General features: G+C 47.9%; 2 pseudogenes; both read left to right on the top strand.

Annotated features, from left to right (window-relative positions):
• The first annotated feature begins 5405 nt into the window (after positions 1-5405).
• LOC129536497 (retinol dehydrogenase 16-like) lies at positions 5406-11467 on the top strand (annotated as a pseudogene).
• A 2083-nt stretch (positions 11468-13550) lies between these two features.
• On the top strand, positions 13551-16417 carry LOC129536049 (retinol dehydrogenase 16-like; annotated as a pseudogene).
• Positions 16418-19830: the final 3413 nt, after the last annotated feature.

Raw genomic sequence — 19830 nt, forward strand, 5'->3', positions numbered from 1 at the left:
TCTCAGTGAGTTTGTTTCCTGGAACTCGTGGCTACAACATTATCTTTCAATTTGTTAATATGGTGTATCACATTGATTGATTTGCATATATTGAAGAATCCTTGCATGCCTGGAATAAACCCAACTTGATCATGGTGTATGAGCTTTTTGATATGTTGCTGAATTCTGTTTGCTAAAATTTTGTTGATGATTTTTGCATCTATGTTCATCGTTGATATTGGCCTGTAATTTTCTTTTTTGTTGTTGTTGTCTTTGTCTGGTTTTGCTGTCAGGGTGATGGTGGCCTCATAGAAGGAGTTTGGAAGTGTTCCTTCCTCTGCAATTTTTTGATAGAGTTTTAGAAGGATAGGCATTAGCTCTACTATAAATGGAAAATACTGTATTCTTTACAACAGCACTAGTTAGTAAAAGGTACTAATGGTGTGAATATAATAGCTTCCCACATTTTATTCATTGTAATCAACATAAATGATGTCTTGGTAAACTTCTTTCTACCCAATTCCTTCCTCTCTACTCATGTATATTAATCTGATCTTTGGTCAAATACGGAGAGAGGATGACCATTTCTACAAGGGCAGACTTGCTGCTGAGCATTGGAGGGACTAATTATGTGTGTTAATAATTCCGACACCCTGTTCCCAACTGCCCTGACCCTGCTTTTCTGCCCTGAGTTCTGTTAGTTGGTACATCTTTACATTATTGGTATTCATCTTTGTTTCTCCTAGACAGGTTTCCATGAAGCTGGGAAACTGTGATCAGAGGGGACTGATCAGCACTTGAAGGAGGGAACTGAAGCCTGAGTGGCTTCTGATGGTGGGAAGGAGGGTGGATTTTCCTAGCGCAAAGTGTAAATTCCAGTTTTGGTGATGGTGGTTAATAGAGGCATGTCTGCCTTCCTCTGAAACACTACCCCTTGAAGGAATTCCTCAGATTCCTTCAGGAATGTAGTTTAGTGTTGATGAGAGTGTTTCAAGCCCAGGTCCAAGAAGTCAATACCAGGCTTGTCAACATGTTCCCCCAAACCTGGATTTCAGGTGTATTTTACTGAACCAACCTACACCCGGACTTTACTCACCTTTGGTTTTTTTTTGCTTTTATTCAATATTCTTTCTCTCATCCCCTCTTACCTTATTGTCTCTCTATGTTTTCCTCTCTTCCCTCTTACTAGCTGTTGAGCATCATCCTGAAGCTGTTTGAGAATCTGACTATGTAATGGGATATTTATAATGTCCAGGAGGACAACATGGACTATAAAGTTTCTCACACCGACTTCCTGACTATGGATCTATCTTATTTCATTTTTGTCCATCCTTGCTTTCATCAACTCTGGGATGCTAGTTTCTTGTCACCAGGCAGTGGACTGTGCTGTAAAGACTGAGTCAGGACGGAGGCACACCTTCCGTCCTCCCACTGCTCACAGGGTCCAGGGACTTATCTCCCCAAACCAGCTGGATCATGGTGGCCTCTGTTCTGGCCATTCCCCCTGCAACCTGTCTCCTAAAGTCCTCCCTGGGTTGGAAGGAACTTGGCATCACAGCTGGGTCCTCTTTCCTGGGCCCAGTACAGTGTTGTCCTCTCATCCTCACTCTTCCCAGAACTCTGGGGTCTGGTGAATAATGCCAGCATCTCCACGTCCACCCCCACTGAATGAGTGGCTGATACTTCATGAAGATTCTGTACATAAACCTATTAGGGGTGATAGAGGTGACCCAAAGTCTGCTGCCCCTAGTGTGGAAGGTAAGGGGGCCGTGTGGTCAATGTCTCCAGTGTCATGGGCTGGGTGAACCTTGGAAGCTACTTCATGTCCAAGTACAACGTGGAGACCTTCTCAGACTCCCTCAGGTAACGGCCTGAATGGATGTCCTCTTCATCCTCCTGCTTCTGTGCTTGCAGGGCACTGTTTTTCAGGGGTTTCCTCTCTCTGGAAACTGTTCCTTCCAAGTGTCTCTCTCTTGCTCTGTGTAGGTCTTTCACTGGGAAGAAACTTTTTATCTATTTAGTGTCCAGTTGGGTCTAGGACTAAGGAGTTTGATTAAACATAATACTGCCTACATGAAGGCCCACAGTCACAGTTTTGGAGGCAGAATTGGAAATGAAATGATTTCAGTGTGCAGTCCTTCCATGTGCTTAATTGCTACATATATAGGTTCCAGGAGCCCTGTGGGGAGGGTCCCCATGAAATAACTAATCAAGGGAGCTGCTGCATCACAACTGTGGGTGAGATTCCAGAGGCTGCACTGAGAGGGCGCTTCTAAATGTGTGGGAGTTGTGTCCATGGGCAGGGGGATGTTTCTAGAGGAGAGATGGCCAGGGCATTACCAGGGGAGGACAGCAGAGAGAGGATATGTTTGAAGTGTCTGAGTTCTGAGTGTTTGGTGTCAGACAGGGGAATGCTGAAGAGTCAGCATGAATAAGAAGATTCTCAAGAGTCTCTGAGTCCTCCAAGGCTGCGGTGTCAGGCCCTCACATCACTCCATGTCCCCTACTCAGATGCAGACCTAGAAATTCATGCTTGATCTGAAGACTCCAGATTTTCATATTGTTATTTACACACACACACACACACACACACACACACAGAATGCCAGACATATCAAACCAACTGAAGTCAAATAATCATTGATTCACTTTATAACTTGAAGGTATGTGTTCAGGACCTTGGGACTAACCCCCAGGAATCCTGTTCAGATCATAGAGAGCTTGTGATGTTAAACCACATGACCCTCCTTGCTGATCCTACAGAGGGGCCAGGGTGGGGGGTGATGGCTGCACTGAGATGGATGTCATGGTGGACAGAGTGGACTGTGACTCAAGGGCCCCAGTTCAGACAAGGCAGAATAACAGATGCATTAAAAGGAAGTGCAGTGAACACCATTGCACATTCTCAGCCTGGATCCTCGGAAGAGCCCTGTTCCTCCTCTTTCCTGGCCGCGTTCCTGGGGAGGGAAGCAGGTCTGGTCTAATGGACGTGTGCAGGGGGAGGGACCCATGCTATGAACATCCACAATAGTGCCATAGGAAGCTGTGGTCACTTTTTCCTTGTGCTGTCCTGGCCCACTGTGAGTGGAATGTGGTCAGTAACTCCCCACTCCCAATCCTCAACTGCAGAAATTCAGCACAGGAAGGCAGTGTTATGTCTCCAGGTAGAGGGACAGCATCCATGGGGCGAGAAATAAATTGCACAATTAACTCTCACTCCAGTCCTACCACCTCCCATTGTTACGGATGCCTTCCCTTCTTCACAGGACCCTTCCTGGGTGGATGGAGGAATTGTGTGTGGCCCTGACTCTGGACCAGTGCATCTCATGACACCCTGCAGGGTGTCACCAGGGGGCAAGCCACATCTATCCAATTCACAAGAAGCTCAAACATGTGCTGCCTTAGTACCCAGTGCAGCTGTCCCTTGTGGGACTTCCTGCAGAGATTTATGTCAGTGAGTCTCCCAGCAGGGTTCACGATTCAGAGATTTCTTGTTCTGCCCTTTGCAGCTCTCAGGTGAGTGAGTGTCACCAAAACTCCTTCTCTCCTCTCGCCTGACTTTTTTGTGGCTGTCCCACCCAGAATGTTGTCTGAAGTTCCTGAGACCACAGTGTGTCATCACATTACTCTCAGATTCACAAAAAGGAAGCAGATGGGGTGAAGGCTGGGATATGTCTGCTGAATGACTCCTTGGTAAGTTATGGTGGTGGGATTCGTAATTATTGAGAAAAAAATCTCATTTCTTCCAGTAAAGAAACTGCAAGCTTCTCCCTTAGCAGGGTTAGTGTTTGTATAAACTTGCATGTCCCCACAACGTCCTGACAGTTTCCAAGACACCACCCTACATCTTGACTTTCTTCCTCCTCCCTCTTTGGGGAGCCCTGTAGGAGGGTCCTGCTGGTGACCAAGGAAGCATGCACAGGCTGGTTTCTGCAGGACTATCCTTTCCATTACTGCTGCCGACTCCCACCTGAGGGACAACCCCTTTCAGGATGACAGTCAGCTCCCTGCAGGTGGCAATGGCTGATCTGTCATCTCCTCTGTGTTTGTTGGCTGCTGGGGTGGGTTCTAGGAGCATCTGAGCCTGTGTGCTTGGGGAAGCCTCTCCTTCTTCCCAGTGTCTGTTTTCTTTCCTTACATGGAGTCGGCGCTGTGATAAACGTGGTTGGTGAGATGCCCAGGGCACTGACCCTGGCTCCTTCTGTCCCTGCCCCTCTCTCCAGCCCCACGACCCTGGTGGTCCACGCCTGTTACTGGATGGTATCCTCCACCTCTCCATGAACTCCTCCATGCACAGCTGTTCTGGGGTCCAGTCTCAGATCCTTTCTTTAGTCTCCTGAGGGGTCAGCTCCCTTCTCTTCTCCACTGTCACACCAATACAAACTGCAATTATTCCATTCCATCATTGTGATTTATAGATCTTCCTGCTTGGGAGAGTTAGAACTCCAGTTAATGCTTGCCACGGTTCAAATCAGTCTCTTCTCAGTGTCTGATTGGTCAGGATTCTGGGTGTGGTGCTGGGCTGGGAAGGGGCTGAGCACAGAAGGGAGAGGCCAATGGAGCCGGGCACCCAGGGCTGTGGGCAGGGCATCTTCATGGAGTAAAAGGGGAATGACTATTAGAGCAGCTTTGTGTGAGTCCTCCCAAGAACCATCCCAGCATCTGGGAGAAGTCTCACCATTGCCTGTGTCCCTCATTCCCTTTGTGTTCCTTCTCATTGCCTCAGACACCCCCACTGCTCTTCTGAACACGTTTCTGGTCCAGGGAACCAGGTGAGACCTTATTCTCCTTTGCCTTCTCCTTCTAAACCTAGAGAAGCAGAGGGTACTTAGTCTTTTAGGAGGGAATCCTGTGAGCTGAGCCAGAGGAGGAAACCAGGTCAGAGTCTCAGCCATTTGCCTAAGGTCACACAGCTAGTTGGCAGACGAACTGGGTTTTGAAGCCATGTGTTTCATGAATCTAAGTATATTCCCCTCTGAAGAAAATTCTTTAGATCTGGGAGACTCAGGTCCCAGACTTGAAAGGGACAAAGGGAAGAAGATAGTTGTGAGCCATGGAACCATGCCATGTGTGGGTTCCGATGTGTGGGGTGGGGGTGGAAGGGAGAGGTGGGCAGAGGCAAACAGGGAGGAGTGAGAGGACCAGACGGAGGTGGTTGGGAAACCTGTTGTCATCCCTAAGAGACTGTGTCGTAATTACATTGACATCTATTAGAAATGGGTGAAATGTACCAAAAAGCACACATTGGGATTAGAGTAAGTCATACTCACTGAAGAAGGTGAGCAGGACAATCTTGAGAACTCCATGCGAGAGAGCTTGGAACCTGGTTTGCCAACAGTAATCCTGTGTGTTCTTAATTTGTCCTGTCTGATCACTAGCCAGACTCTATTTCACCCTAGTCTGTGTGTGTCCGTCCCCTGCAAAGCATGTGGCTGTACCTGGCAGTCCTCCTGGTCCTCTACTACCTCCTGTGCTGGTACCGGGAGAGGCAGATGGTGAGCCACCTCCAGGACAAGTTCGTCTTCATCACAGGCTGTGACTCGGGCTTTGGGAAACTGCTGGCCCGGCAGCTGGACCTGCGAGGCTTGAGGGTCCTGGCTGCGTGTCTGACGGAAGAGGGGGCTGAGCTGCTAAAGAACCAGACGTGCGACAGGCTGCAGACAGTGATTCTGGATGTCACCAAGACAGACAATGTTGCTGCGGCCTCCGAGTGGGTGAAGGAGTGTGTGGGGGACAGAGGTACCAACCAGATTTCTTGTTAATTTCTTCTCTCTGTGTGAGGGCACACTGGTTGTCAGCTCCTTGGGGAACATTATAAGGTGTTTCCATGACTTGAAGTCCCACCTGCCTTCTTCACCTCACCCAGCTGACCAGCCAAACCTCTGCCACCACATAACCCCACCTCCTGAACTTGAGGCTCTGCAGTTTAGGGGAGAGTTTTCCCTGATGATACTGTGTCTTTGCAGACTACCTGTCTGGTGTCCCCTCATCTCTCAGCGAAAGTCTGGTTCTTGCTGTTGTGTGAGCAGGGTAATCAGCGCTGACTTTCTCGAGGAGGGGTGGAGAGGGGGACTCTAGCTGGAAGGCTGCATGGGTGGCTGGGAGCAGGGCTGGAGCTGGGCTGTGTTCTCAGCACCTGAACATGGTCTTGCTGGAGACCCATAGCCAGGCTATGAAGGTTTCAGTTCAGTTCAGTTCAGTCGCTCATTCGTGTCCGAATCTTTGCGACCCCATGAAACACAGCACGCCAGGCCTCCCTGTCCATCACCAACTCCCGGAGTTCACTCAAACTCATGTCCATTGAGTTGGTGATGCCATCCAGCCATCTCATTCTCTGTCATCCCTGTCTCCTCCTGCCCCCAATCCCTCCCAGCATTAGAGTCTTTTCCAGTGAGTCAACTCATCGCATGAGGTGGCCAAAGTATTGGAGTTTCAGTTTTAGCATCTGTCCTTCCAATGAACACCCAGGATTGACCTCCTCTAGAATGGACTGGTTGGATCTCCTTTCAGTCCAAGGAACTCTCAAGAGTCTTCTCCAGCACCACAGTTCAAAAGCATCCATTCTTCGGCGATCAGCTTTCTTCACAGTCCAACTCTCACATCCATACATGACCATTGGAAAAACGATATCCTTGACTAGCTGGACCTTTGTTGGCAAAGTAATGTCTCTGCTTTTTAATATGCTTTCTAGGTTGGTCATAACTTTCCTTCCAAGGAGTAAGCATCTTTTAATTTCATGGCTGAAAAAAAAATAATAATAATTTCATGGCTGCAATCAGCACCTGTAATGATTTTGGAGTCCCCAAAAACAAAGTCTGACACTGTTTCCACTGTTTCCCCATCTATTTCCCATGAAGTGATGGGACCAGATGCCATGATCTTTGTTTTCTGAATGTTGAGCTTCAAGCCAACCTTTTCACTCTCCTCTTTCACTTTCATCAAGAGGCTTTTGAGTTCCTCTTCACTTTCTGCCATAAGGGTGGTGTCATCTACATATCTGAGGTTATTGATATTTCTCCCGGCAATCTTGATTCCAGCTGGTGCTTCTTCCAGCCCAGCGTTCCTCATGATGTACTCTGCATATAAGTTAAATAAGCAGGGTGACAATATACAGCCTTGACGTACTCCTTTTCCTATTTGGAACCAGTCTGTTGTTCCATGTCCAGTTCTAACTGTTGCTTCCTGACCAGCATACAGGTTTCTCAAGAGGCAGGTCAGGTGGTCTGGTATTCACATCTCTTTCAGAATTTTCCACAGTTTATTGTGATCCACACAGTCAAAGGCTTTGGCATAGTCAATGAAGCAGAAATAGATGTTTTTCTGCAACTCTCTTGCTTTCTCCATGATCCAGCGGATGTTGGCAATTTGATCTCTGGTGCCTCTGCCTTTTCTAAAACCTGCTTGAACATCTGGAAGTTCAAAGTTCACATATTGCTGAAGCCTGGCTTGGAGAATTTTGAGCTTGACTTTACTAGCATGTGAGATGAGTGCAATTGTGTGGTAACTTGAGCATTCTTTGGCATTGTCTTTCTTTGGGATTGGAATGAAGACTGACCTTTTCCAGTCCTGTGGCCACTGCTGAGTTTTCCAAATTTGCTGGCATATTGAGTGTAGCACTTTCACAGCATCATCTTTCAGGATTTGAAATAGCTCAATTGGAATTCCATCACCTCCACTAGCTTTGTTCGTAGTGATGCTAAGGTCCACTTGACTTCACATTCCAAGATGTCTGGCTCCAGGTGAGTGGTCATGCCATCGTGATTATCTGGGTCATGAAGATCTCATTTGCACAGTTCTGTGTATTCTTGCCACCTCTTCTTAATATCTTCTGTTTCTGTTAGGTCCATGCCATTTCTGTCCTTTATCGAGCCCATCTTTGCATGAAATGTTCCCTTGGAATCTCTAATTTTCTTGAAAAGATCTCTTGTTTTTCCTATTCTGTTGTTTTCCTCTATTTCTTTGCATTGATCGCTGAGGAAGGCTTTCTTATCTCTCCTTGCAATTCTTTGGAACTCTGCATTCAGATGCTTATATCTTTCCTTTTCTCCTTTGCTTTTTGCTTCTCTTCTTTTCACAGCTATTTGTAAGGCCTCCTCAGACAGCCATTTTGCTTTTTTGCATTTCTTTTCCATGGGGATAGTCTTGGTCCCTGTCTCCTGTACAATGTCATGAACCTCCGTCCAGAGTTCATCAGGCACTCTATCTATCAGATCTAGTCCCTTAAATCTATTTCTCACTTCCACTGTATAATCATAAGGGATTTGATTTAGGTCCTATCTGAATGGTCTAGTGGTTTTCCCTACTTTCTTCAGTTCAAGTCTGAATTTGGCAATAAGGAGTTCATGATCTGAGCCACAGTCAGCTCCTGATCTTGTTTTTGCTATCTGTATAGAGCTTCTCCATCTTTGGCTGCAAAGAATATAATCAATCTGATTTCGGTGTTGACCATCTGGTGATGTCCATGTGTAGAGTCTTCTCTTGTGTTGTTGGAAGAGGGTGTTTGCTATGACCAGTGCGTTCTCTTGGCAAAACTCTATGTCACCCATTTTCGGTGCTGACACTGAACTCTCAGGAGTTATCTAAGGAAGGCCTAAAAACTACTGTGGGGTCACATTCTCTTTTTTTTTGTTTGTTTTTCTCTATGTGTGATGTGTCTCTTTGTGGTACTACAGTTGTGCCTGTGTTTTATGGGAGAAGGAAAGAACTTTAATTTCTCTAAATACAGCTTTAAACATGACATGGTGGACAGTGAGAAAAGTAGGTCGATGAAAACCAAATCACCCCTACCACCCACAGATAAGTACTGATAAAATTTTGACATACATGATATTACATTTGTGACATAGTCTCTTTCCTAATTTTCCAGTGAAAGAAGGTGAACAATTTTGCAGGTAACAAAAAAGTGTTCAAAAACATAATAAATAATGATTGAGAATATTATATTCTTTAGAATAGCTCTACTTCATGAAAATTACCTCATGGTATGAATGTAATTGGTTCCCATATTTTATTCATTGCCTTGAACATAAATGATGTCTAGGTAAACTTCTTTCTACCCATTTCCTAAGCTCTAATCACTGGTGTTAATTTGGTTCTCAAATTCCAGCTATGGGCACATTAGATCTCCTGAAACTCAATACCCGCCTTCATCAAAACTGGTTCCTTATCACTGGGTTCCTTGTCACCAGGCAGTGGGTGGGTTGTGAGGACTGAATCAGGAGGGAGGCTTGCCTTCTGTCCTTCCACTGTTCACAGGGTTTGGTCTCCCCAAACCCCCAGGAGCATGGTAGTCTCTTCTCTAGCTGCTCCCACTGTGGCCTCTGTCCTAAAGTCTTCACGGGTCGGAAGGAGACTTGTCACCATGACAGGGTCCTCACTGCTGGGCCCAGCACAGTGTTGCCCTCTTGCCTTCACTGTTCCCAGGGCTCTGGGGTCTGGTGAATAATGCTGGCATCTCCACGCCCACTGCACCCAACGAGTGACTGACCAAAGAGGACTTCGTGAAGATTCTGGACGTGAACCTGTTGGGGGTGATTGAGGTGACCCTGAGTGTGCTGTCCCTGGTGCGGAAGGCGAGGGGCCGTGTGGTCAATGTCTCCAGCATCATGGGCCGGGTGGCCCTCTTTAGTGAGGCTATTTCATGTCCAAGTATGGTGTGGAGGCCCTCTCAGACTCCCTCAGGTAATGGCCTGGGACAGACTGCCCTCCTTGGTCCTCCTGCTTCTGTGCTTCTGGGGGAGTCTTTCACAGTGTTCTTTTCATCATTGACTGGAGCTCTTTTTTCTGTAACTGTCTCTCTTACTTTACCAGGCATTCCTTGGGAAGCTCCTTCCTAAGTTCTTGATGTCAGGATGGGCTCCATGACTGTAGAGTTTGAATGAACTTACTTTGCCCTGGATGATGTCCTACTGTCTGAAAGTGAGGCAGAATTGTCACTAATACAATTGGCTACAGCATGTTCCACATTTATTGATGCTATAATATTAGATACGGGGAAACTTGTAGGCAGTGTAACCTCATGGAAGCAATTAATCAAGGGAATCAATTAATCATATCAGCAGTAGAGACTCTACCTTCTGCAGGGCTTAGATAGCTCCAAATGTGGGGGAAGGGTGTACTCAGATAACGAGATGATATTTAAGGGATATATAAGTTAGAACAGTCCAGATGATAGATGGCCAGGAAATAGACCAGTTAGGAGAGGAAGAGAGGAAATTGAGGAGTATGGAGCAGATTAAACAGAAAAAGGTTGGTGATCAATTGGATGTGAGGGGAATATGAGGAGATGGTACTTAAGCGGTACCTTGGAACACAACTGGTAGGATTTAGAGGTGTAGGCACATGTGTACAAAATATTTGGAAAAATATTCAAACTCTATTCAGAATAACAGCATCATTAGATTTCTCCCTTTGGCTTTCTGTACTTCATAACCTCCCAGCATTTCCTGCTTATCCCATTGCATTCTTTCTTGGTATCATACTAATTTTGGGTGTGTTTTTGTGTTTATGTTGGAAGACCTCTGAAGTCCTTGCCCTTCTGCCTGTTTGCCTTGCAGGAGGGAGCTCTCCTACTTTGGGGTGAAGGTGGTTATGATAGAGCCTGGTTATTTCAAGACCACTGTGACCAGCCCTAAGGCACTTCTCAGGGCCTCCAGGCATCATGGAATCAGGCCAGCCAGAGATCAAGAAACTCTATGGAGAGAAGTTCATGGTTAACCATGAATGAGCTGTGGACCATGGGGAGAGAAGTAAACCCTGTCTGGAAGCCTGGGTTGGTCATTAGCGCTTCCTTCAGTATCATGTCCATCCTCCAGGCTCTGAGTCATCCACACAGTGGGGACATGAGCTCTGTCCCCAGGGTTCCATGTAGTCACCTGGTGATCTAGAGAAAGTCTCCAGGCTTAGTACACATGGGGACCAGTGTCTCCCTGAACCCCTTATTATTTTGGGAGGACACTGAAGCTAGAGAGGGAAGACCCTGTGTAGTCATGGCAAGCTGGTATTAGAACAGCTGTTTTTCATGTCCTCAGGTTTATTGTTTGTAGACACCTACAGTTTCTGTAATCCTGATTTTCTCAGAAATGGCGTTAGAGATGACTTCATGTGGAACTATTGCTCCTGGTGTAAGAATTGGGGCACTCGTTTGAGAATATAGGTTGATTCAAGTTAGGTGGTCTAGGGATTCTTAGGAACATTGCTCCATAAGTTGATCCCTAAGTCAGGATGGACGGAGGTGGAAATATATCTGGATTCTTTCTCATTCTGGACAGTCATGAAATCATTTGACTTGTTGGAGACAAGCTGCTGCCAGGATCTGTCCTTGGTGACCGACTGCATGGAGCACCCTCTGACCTCCTGCCACCCCCACAACCAATACTCACCTGGCTGGGATGCCAAGTTCATCTACCTCCCCATGAGCTACCTGCCCATCTTCCTGGTGGATCTCATGGTGTACTGGAGTAACCCCCAGCCTGCTAAAGCCCTGTAACCCAAGACTGGGGTGCATTGTAAGGGGGAGTTGCATACAGAGTAGGGAGAGGATATGTCAGTGGAGGGAAATATAGTGGAGAGCAGAGTTCTCATTTCACCAGGATTCCCTTCCACCTCACTGCCACATCCTCCCCAGTCTCCTCTTGGGACATTACTTAGCTCTCGGGGATAGTAGGAAGAAACATGTTTTGTTTCATTCAGTAGCTCTCATCCATGTTCTATCCCGTGATTAGCCTCTCAGGGCTCTGAGCCTCATGGCCTCCTGCTACCCTGAGGAACCCACACTCAGGGAAGGGCTGAGCACCTGGGAGGGTCCCGGCCCCCACCCTTTGCCCCTGTCCCCCTCTCCCAGCAGTGCCTTGGCCCTGGCCAGCCTCCCCTCCCACTGCAATGCACACGGGAGAGAAAAGCCCTTCTTCCCTAAAGATACTTAGTCAGGGCTGTGTGTGGAGGGTGACCACCAGCCTAACACACCAGCCCAGGTGCCAACTCAGCCAATCTTGGCTGGAAAGTGGTATCTTCAGTGGAGGTCCTGACAGAGAACACAGAACCCAATTCTTGTTTTGTCTTGAAATCATGAATTTCCATTGGTTATATTCCCTTAAAATAAAAATTGAGCCTAGCCAGGCCCAGTGACTGTGACCATGGCCTTGGGCAGTGATGGGTGTGTGTCTATGAGAGAAAGAGTCAGGTGACCTTGTGGAGGTGTAGGGGTGAGTGGGGTGACCTGAGGAGGATTTGAAGAAGGAAGTGAGGTCATCCCTTTATCTGCAGAAGCGAGGGGCTAATGTGTCTTTCTGGGGCTTATCATGTGACCTGGGGTCCCAGCATTAACACAAGGACGGACAAACAAGGAGAGGTCTGTAAGGGAGAGGCAGGGTCTGAACCCTTCCCTGGGGACATGTAGCCTCTCTCACCAGAACCCTCCCTGCCGTCCTCCCTGTGTCCCCTCCTATAGAGTCACTACCCTCCCTCCTTTGCCACCTGCCAGGTCCTCCAGCCCAGATCCCCTTCCCCCACCCTCCAGTGGAGGAGAGTGGGAGTCACTTCTGGAGCCTGGTCTTATGTTTTCTACTAATGCTTACTGAGCACCTCCTGTGTGCAGGGCAGGAATTCCTCTGATGTCCCAGTGCTTCCAGAGGCCCTGGCTCTCTGTGTCCTCTGCTGTCATGATGATCTGAGTATGGACTCAGTGGAGAAGGCATTTGTACAGAATCATACAGATTTCTTGACTGAGTGCAAAATGAAGTGGGAGGTATCTCCCAGTCATCTTAGTTCACCTTCCTGATTATAAAAATGAGGTTATAGAGACTTTGGGGGATTTTATCCCATTGAACAATATATTTTAACTAAGTCATATCTATATCATAACTAAAAAGGGCTTCCCTGGTGGCTCAGAGGTTAAAGCGTCTGCCTCCAATGCGGGAGACCCGGGTTCGATCCCTGGGTCGGGAAGATCCCCTGGAGAAGGAAACGGTAACCCACTCCGGTATTCTTGCCTGGAGAATCCCGTGGACGGAGAAGCCTGGTAGACTACAGTCCACGGGGTCGCGAAGAGTCGGACACGACTGAGCGACGGAACGGAACAGAACGGAACTTAAAAAAGCATTGAATTCGGATTTCCCTGGTGTTTCAGTGGTTAAGAATCTGCCTTGCAATGCAGGGGACGCGGGTCCAATCCCTGATTGGGGAACTAAGATTCCACATGCTGTGGAGCACTGAGCCTGAGGGCCACAGCTACTGAAGGCCACATGACACATCTACAGGTCCATGTTCCCACTGAAAGACCTCACACAATGCAACGAAGATCCTGCATGTTGCAACTAAGACCTGACACAGCCAAATAAATAAATAAATACTTTTTTTTAAGATGCATTGACTTATTGAATCATTTGGAATGTAACAGAAGTAAACATTTACTGAGTGGAGTTGACATAAGCACAGACAGTTTGAGCTATAAGATCTAGATCAGAAGGGACTCCAGTATGAATAGGAGGATATCTGAGCACTCCATAGCAGAGAGTGCTGGAACTCTAGTTCAACTGTAGCCTTTAGGCACTGTCCCCTGCAAAGCCTTGTGGATGTACCTGGCAGTTCTTGTGGGCCTGTGCTACCTCCGGCACTGGTTCTGGGAGAGGCAGGTGGTGAGCCACCTCCAGGACAAGTTCATCTTCATCATGGGGCGTGACTTGGGCTTCAGGAACTTGCTGGCCCAGCAGCTGGACCTGCGAGGCTTGAGGGTCCTGGATGCGTGTCTGACAGAGCAGGAGCTGAGCAGCTGAGGAACCAGACATCAGACAGACTGCAGACAGTGATCCTGGACGTCACCAAGACAGAGAGCATGACTATGACCACCCAGTGGGTGAAGGAGGGTGTGAGGGACAGAGACACCACCCACATTTCTTTGTGTTTGTTCATTTACTTGGGAAGGTCCCCAAGGTGTTTTGTTTTTCAAAGCCTTGATATTGCCTAGGAATTGGTGCAGATTGTTGCAAAGCTTGTCTCCTGATGCGCAATGCAGGCCTGTTCTCTAAATTCTCCTGTCCTGGGTTTTCAAGTGTGTCTTTCCCAACCAGCTTGCAGAAAGTGATTATTCATGTTTTTTTTTTTTCTTTTTGGCATTTCTTTTTTCATTCATTTCCTTTATCTTTTCTCTTTTCTAATTTCCCCTTAATTTCTGTTTCTTACCATTCCTCTCTCCTAGTCTCTGTCTCTCTCCTCTGATATCTGTGAGCATCACTCTATTTTTCCAAACTCTGTCTGTGACCTTAATAAAGGGGCTTATTGCCTACTGATGGGCAGAAAAATGAGTAGGACCATCCCTGCCTTCTAACAGCTCAAAGAATATCCAAACCCTGACAGCCCTGCAGCCACCACACCCTTTTACTCTCCTGAACTCTTTCCCCCTCCTGAACTCTTTTCCCTCCTGCCTCATGGCACGTTGTTGTTGACTCAATTAAAACACTCAGTTGGAAGATCATTTGACACCATGGCTGAGTCCTCTCTCCTGGGCCCAGCACAGTGTTGTCCTCTTGTCCTCACTCTTCCCAGGACTCTGAGGTCTGGTGAATAATGCCAGCATTCACACACCCACCACACCTAATGAGTAGCTGACCGAACGGCTTTGCATGGTTGCTAGAGGTGAACATGTTGGGGGTGATCGAGGTAACCCTGAGCCTGCTGGCCCTGGTGTGGAAGGCAGAGGGACATGTGGTCAACACCTCCAGTGTCATGGACCGGTTGAGCCTTTTGGCTGGAGGCTCCTCCATGTTCAAGTACAGCATGGAGGCCTTCTCAGACTCCCTCAGGAATTGGCTTGACACGGAGACCCTCCCTTGTTCCTCTTACTTCTGTCTTACACTGGGTGTAAGACACCACTTACACCCAGTGGTGCCCGACTTTTATAGGGGTTTCTTTTCTTCACGGACCTTCCAACCCCTCTTTCTTGCTCTGTGCATTGGGAAGCACCTCTCTAAGTTTCGGGTGTCAGAATGTGCTCCAGGACTATAGAGTTTGCTTCAACCACTCCCCACCTTTGATGTGGACCCACTCTTAGAAAGTATCTGAGGCATAACTGGAATCTGGATTACTTGGCTGCAGAGCCCATGTCCATAACCCCTGAGATATTCAGCTTCAGGGAGCCCTTGAAGCGGGGCATGGAACACTTAAATCAACAGATACTTCTTGGGCACTTCTGTGAGTCCTCAAAAACTGTTCCCGGTTCAAGAAGATTTGGTCCTTTACCTAAAGTGTCTGACAGCTGAGAAAGGAAAAAGAGATACAGTAATGCCATTGTCATCACTTTTGCTGCTTGTGACTAAGTTAACGAAGGTAGGTAGCCTTGGTAGCCAGTGAAATGAGGTGAGGGTTCAGGAGATAAGGGTCTGAACTGAGGACTGAAGTACTGAACTTGAGACCCTGGCAACCGGGCAAAGTAGGGCAGGAAGGCTTCAGGACATGGGAATGGTACCAGCTCAATGAGTGACTGTGGATGGCCTAACCTGTGGGGCCCACCAGGGACAGGTAGGCATTGGTGGGCTTGAAGAAAGATATAGGCCCTGGAAAGGTTGGGGACCATCTTTCTGATGGCAATGGAACCCCACGGAAGAGATTTAATCAGGGGAGTTAAAATAGTCAAATCAGCCTCTAGAGCAAGGGGTGGCTTTGAATGTGAGAGAGCTGAGACCACAGGCTGGGAGGTGCTCCTTAGAGGACAGTTAAAATAACCCAGCTGACAGATGGCCAGGTTGTTGGCTAGAGAGAGGGAGAGAGGGAACTGAGGAGTATGAGGGAGTATGAAGGAGGTGATATGGGCAAATTCTGATAATTGAATACATGTGCAGAGAATAGGAGGATATAGCTTGTAAGTGGTGCCTTGCACCACTGTTGGTAGGATTTAGAGTTGATAAGGGACTTCCCTGGTGGCTCAGCCCATAAAGAATCCACCTGCAATGCAGGAGACCCAGGTTCAATCCCTGGGTTGGGAAGATCCCCTGGAGAAGAGAAAGGCAACCCACCCCAGTATCCTTGCCTGGAGAATTCCATGGACAGAAGAGCCTGGTGGGCTACAGTCCATGGAATCGCAAAGGGTCAGACATGACTGAGCAACTAACACACACACACAGAGTTGATAAGCCCATATAAATAAACTATTTCAAAAATTATTCAAGCTCTATACAAAAACAGTACCGTCATCATAAATTTTCTCTCCCTGGCTGCTACACTTTACAACTCCTCAAACTTTCAATCTTATCCCACTCCACTCTGAACTGAGATTCTATTGTTTTCTGTTTATTTCCTGAGGTTCTGAGTGCCTTGCCTCTCTGCCTCTTGGCCTTGAGCAGGGAACTCTCCTACCACCTTTGGGGTAAAGGTGGCTAGGATCGAGCACAGTTACTTCAAGACCAGCATGATGTCAATGGACAGCAAAACCAATACAATATTGTAAAGTAATTAGCCTCCAATTAAAATAAATAAATTTTAAAAAAAAGAAAATGGACAAAACAAAAATAAAAGATACTTAAAACATTAAAAAAAAAAAAAAAAAAAAGACCAGCATGAGTAATCCTGAGGTTCTAGATGGGAGCTTCCGGAAGGCATGGGTTTGGGCAATTCCATAGGTCAAAGAACTCTGTGGGGAGCCATTCCTGGCATCAGGTAAGTGAGCTGTGGACCTTGGAGTGAGACGCAAACCCTTGTCTGGAAGCCTGGGTTCATCATTAGCACCTCCCCTAGTCTTAGCTCCATCCTCCAGGCTCTGAGTCATCCACACAGTGAGGACATTAGCTCTATCCTCAGGGTACCATGTGGTCAATTGGTGACAGAGGAAAGGATTCAGGCTTGGTAGACCTGGGGACCACTGTCTCATCTGAATCCCTTGTTGCTTGGGGAAGAAACTGAATCTAGGGAGGACAGAGACTTGTGGACTTAAGACAAACTGACATTAGAGCAGATGGTTTTCATGTGCTTAGATTTCAGCGTTTACTGTTGTTTAGTCACCAAGTTGTGTCCAACTGTTTGTGACTTCATGGACTGTAACCCTCCAGACTCCTCTGTCCATGGGATTTTCCAGGCAAGAATACTGAAGTGGGTTGCCATTTCTTCCTCCAGGGGATGCTCCCCACCCAGGGATCGAACACAAGTCTTGTGCATTGGCAGGCAGATTCTTTACCAGTGAGCCCAAAGAAGCCCACTCTAGTGTTTAGAAATATCCAATTTGTGTATTGGATATTCTCAGGAATAGAGCCAGAGGTTGCTTAGTGTGGAACAGTTATTCCTGGGATAAGAGTTTGGGTGCTTCTTGGGGAATTTGAATGATTAATTTGAGGTATGGGTTTACAGGGGAGGGAAGGGCAGGAATTCTTAGAAATTTTCTCCCTGTGTTAGAGCCATGAGTTGGAATGGAGGGAGGTGGAAACTTTCCATATATATATATATACAGAAACTTTCTCATCCTGAATAGACATCGAAATAACTGAAAATATAAAAGCTGAATCTCTGTGCTTGGTCTGAACTGCATGGACACACCCTGACTGTCTGCCACCCACACACCCGATACTCACCTGACTGGGATGCCAAGCTCATCTACTTCCCATGAGCTACCTGCCCTCCTTCCTGATGGATGCCATGGTCTACCAGAGCTCCCCAAGGGCCAGGGCCCTATCAAGTCAAGACTGGGGGATACAGGGGTCTAGTTGGGGTGCTGTGTGAGGGATGATGCTTCAAGAGGAAGGAAAGAAGGTGGAAGGAGGGAGCTCCCCATTTCTAAGGTCAGGTAGCTCATCCTCCTCCTCATCTCTGCCCCAGGCTTCTTCTGAGGCTCTGGGATATTGGGAAGGAAGGACAAAGTTTTGTGGCTGAGGAACAGGGATCCAATAGCACACATCTGTGCCCTGTTTCTTGGGCAGCATCTCAAAGCTCTGAGCCTCACGGCCCTCTTGCCACCCTGAGGAATCTGCACTGTCTGAAGGGTGAGCTTCTGGGAAGGGGCTCAGCCCCACGTGCTCTGTCTCTGGTCACCTTCTCAGGGCGTGCCTTGGTTTTCCCATCCCATGGGATGGAAATGACCTGGAGGAGTAAAGGGTCCTGTCTACACTGAAAATACCTATGGGCAGGAGTCAAGGATGCACAGGGCACCCAGCAGCCTCATCTGAGTAGGAGGGCTGCTCATCAGAGGGGGCAGCATTCTCAGTCCTGGGAGAAGAGCTCTTTGTGTTGTCCTGCAGCCCCCCAATCTCCCATTCCACAACGTGCCTTTTCTGATGTTGGAAGTTTGAGTCCAGGGAAGCGCTATGTGTGCTGGAAATCAGAAGACAGGCCCGTGAGATGGTAAGTCATGCCCAGGCCTGTGTTGGGGCAGTTCCAACTCATTCTTTTTCAGGTTTAGAGACAAAACCCTGGATTTCACCATCTGGGACTGTCTCAAGAACTGGGACATTCCTGGGCCTGCTCAGCCCTTGAGTGACATTGTCTGACTTCCCTGAGCCAAAACTTCCTTGTTCACTCAACGAGGAGGCAGACAGAATTCTGAGATTCCTCCCACATCAGTTGTAGGCGGTGCCTTGGGGTGAGTAGGAAGTAAGTGAGGTTTGCCTCCACCTCCAATCTTCCATCTCCATATCCTATAGGCTTTGGGTCTGCTCCCCAGGACCGGGTCCATGAACTGTTGCCCCCCCCACCAAATCCCAGCACGCTTTGTATAGAATGCCCAAACTCCCTGTGATTTCCCAAGATGACACCTGCTTTATCTGATTCTACAGCTAACCAACCTTGGTAGAGAGTGCAGCATACCAGCATCCTTGTCCTTCACTCTAGGGGACTTCATGGCCTCATTTCTATGTCAGACTCTGTAGACAAGGAAGGCGTAGGCAGTTGGTCCTGGGTCCTTCAGGCTGGTCACCAGGATGGTCCTGAGGAATGATGACCCTAGAGGTTTGTCCAGAGGACCAATACAGACTCCAGCATCATTCTGTCCCCATATTTTTGCAATCCTGGTGTGGGATTACTCACACCTCTGTCTCATTTCCTTGCTTCCTTTGCTTTACTGACTTCCCTTCTACCTCTCTGTGAGTTCTTTGCCCCATAGCCTAGAATGTCTCCTTTCCCTCAAAGACCTGACACAGAGAGTTTCCCAAGCCCCTGACCTGCATCCTCAGTTCTTCCTACGTCACCCCCCTCTCAGAGCGAAGGATCTGGCCCCAGGTCCTTCCTACAACTGCCCAGGGCACCCCTCCTCATCATCTGGCTGAGCCTCGGTCTCAGTGACGCTTCTCTCAGAACTCTCTGTTCTCCTGCCTCCCCTCCCTGTGCCCCAAGCATCTCCTCCTAACTTTTCTTGCCACCTGTGGTTGGACATGTTATCAGCCTCATGCTCTACAATCACTTTGGTTCCTGGCCTCCCTTCCCTCTGCACTTTCCATTAAGCACTGTGTCAGCTGACTTTATAGTCATTTGCTACCACTTTATAGTCCCTTGCTTCCCCTGACATCACCCCCTCTTCAGGATACTCAACTCAGCCTACCAGGTGCCTGGACCTGGGGGTAGAAGAAAATGCCCACTGGGGGCCCTGCCTGGGGAAGTTGATGTGTCCTCGATCCTTGAAGCCCTCTGCTTGTCCAGTTGCTGGAGGGGTGCTAGGCTTGCTTGGAGTGAAGTGGGGACTCCTCATTGATGACTCAAGATTCATCTCCCAAGGGTCCAGGCCCTGAGCCCCTCAGGAGTTTCTGCTTTCTGGGAGTTGGGGGTCTCACATAACCAGTTTCCCTTAAGGAGGCCCTGCTGACTCTGACCTCCAGACAATGGAGGTGCATCCACCCTGGAGCAAACCCTTTATTTCTCATCCTCTCTCATCAGGGGAGACTC

This window comes from Moschus berezovskii, chromosome 6, assembly GCF_049115385.1.
Source record: "Moschus berezovskii isolate FMDL1 chromosome 6, NW_MosBer_1.0, whole genome shotgun sequence".
Lineage (NCBI taxonomy): Eukaryota > Metazoa > Chordata > Mammalia > Artiodactyla > Moschidae > Moschus > Moschus berezovskii.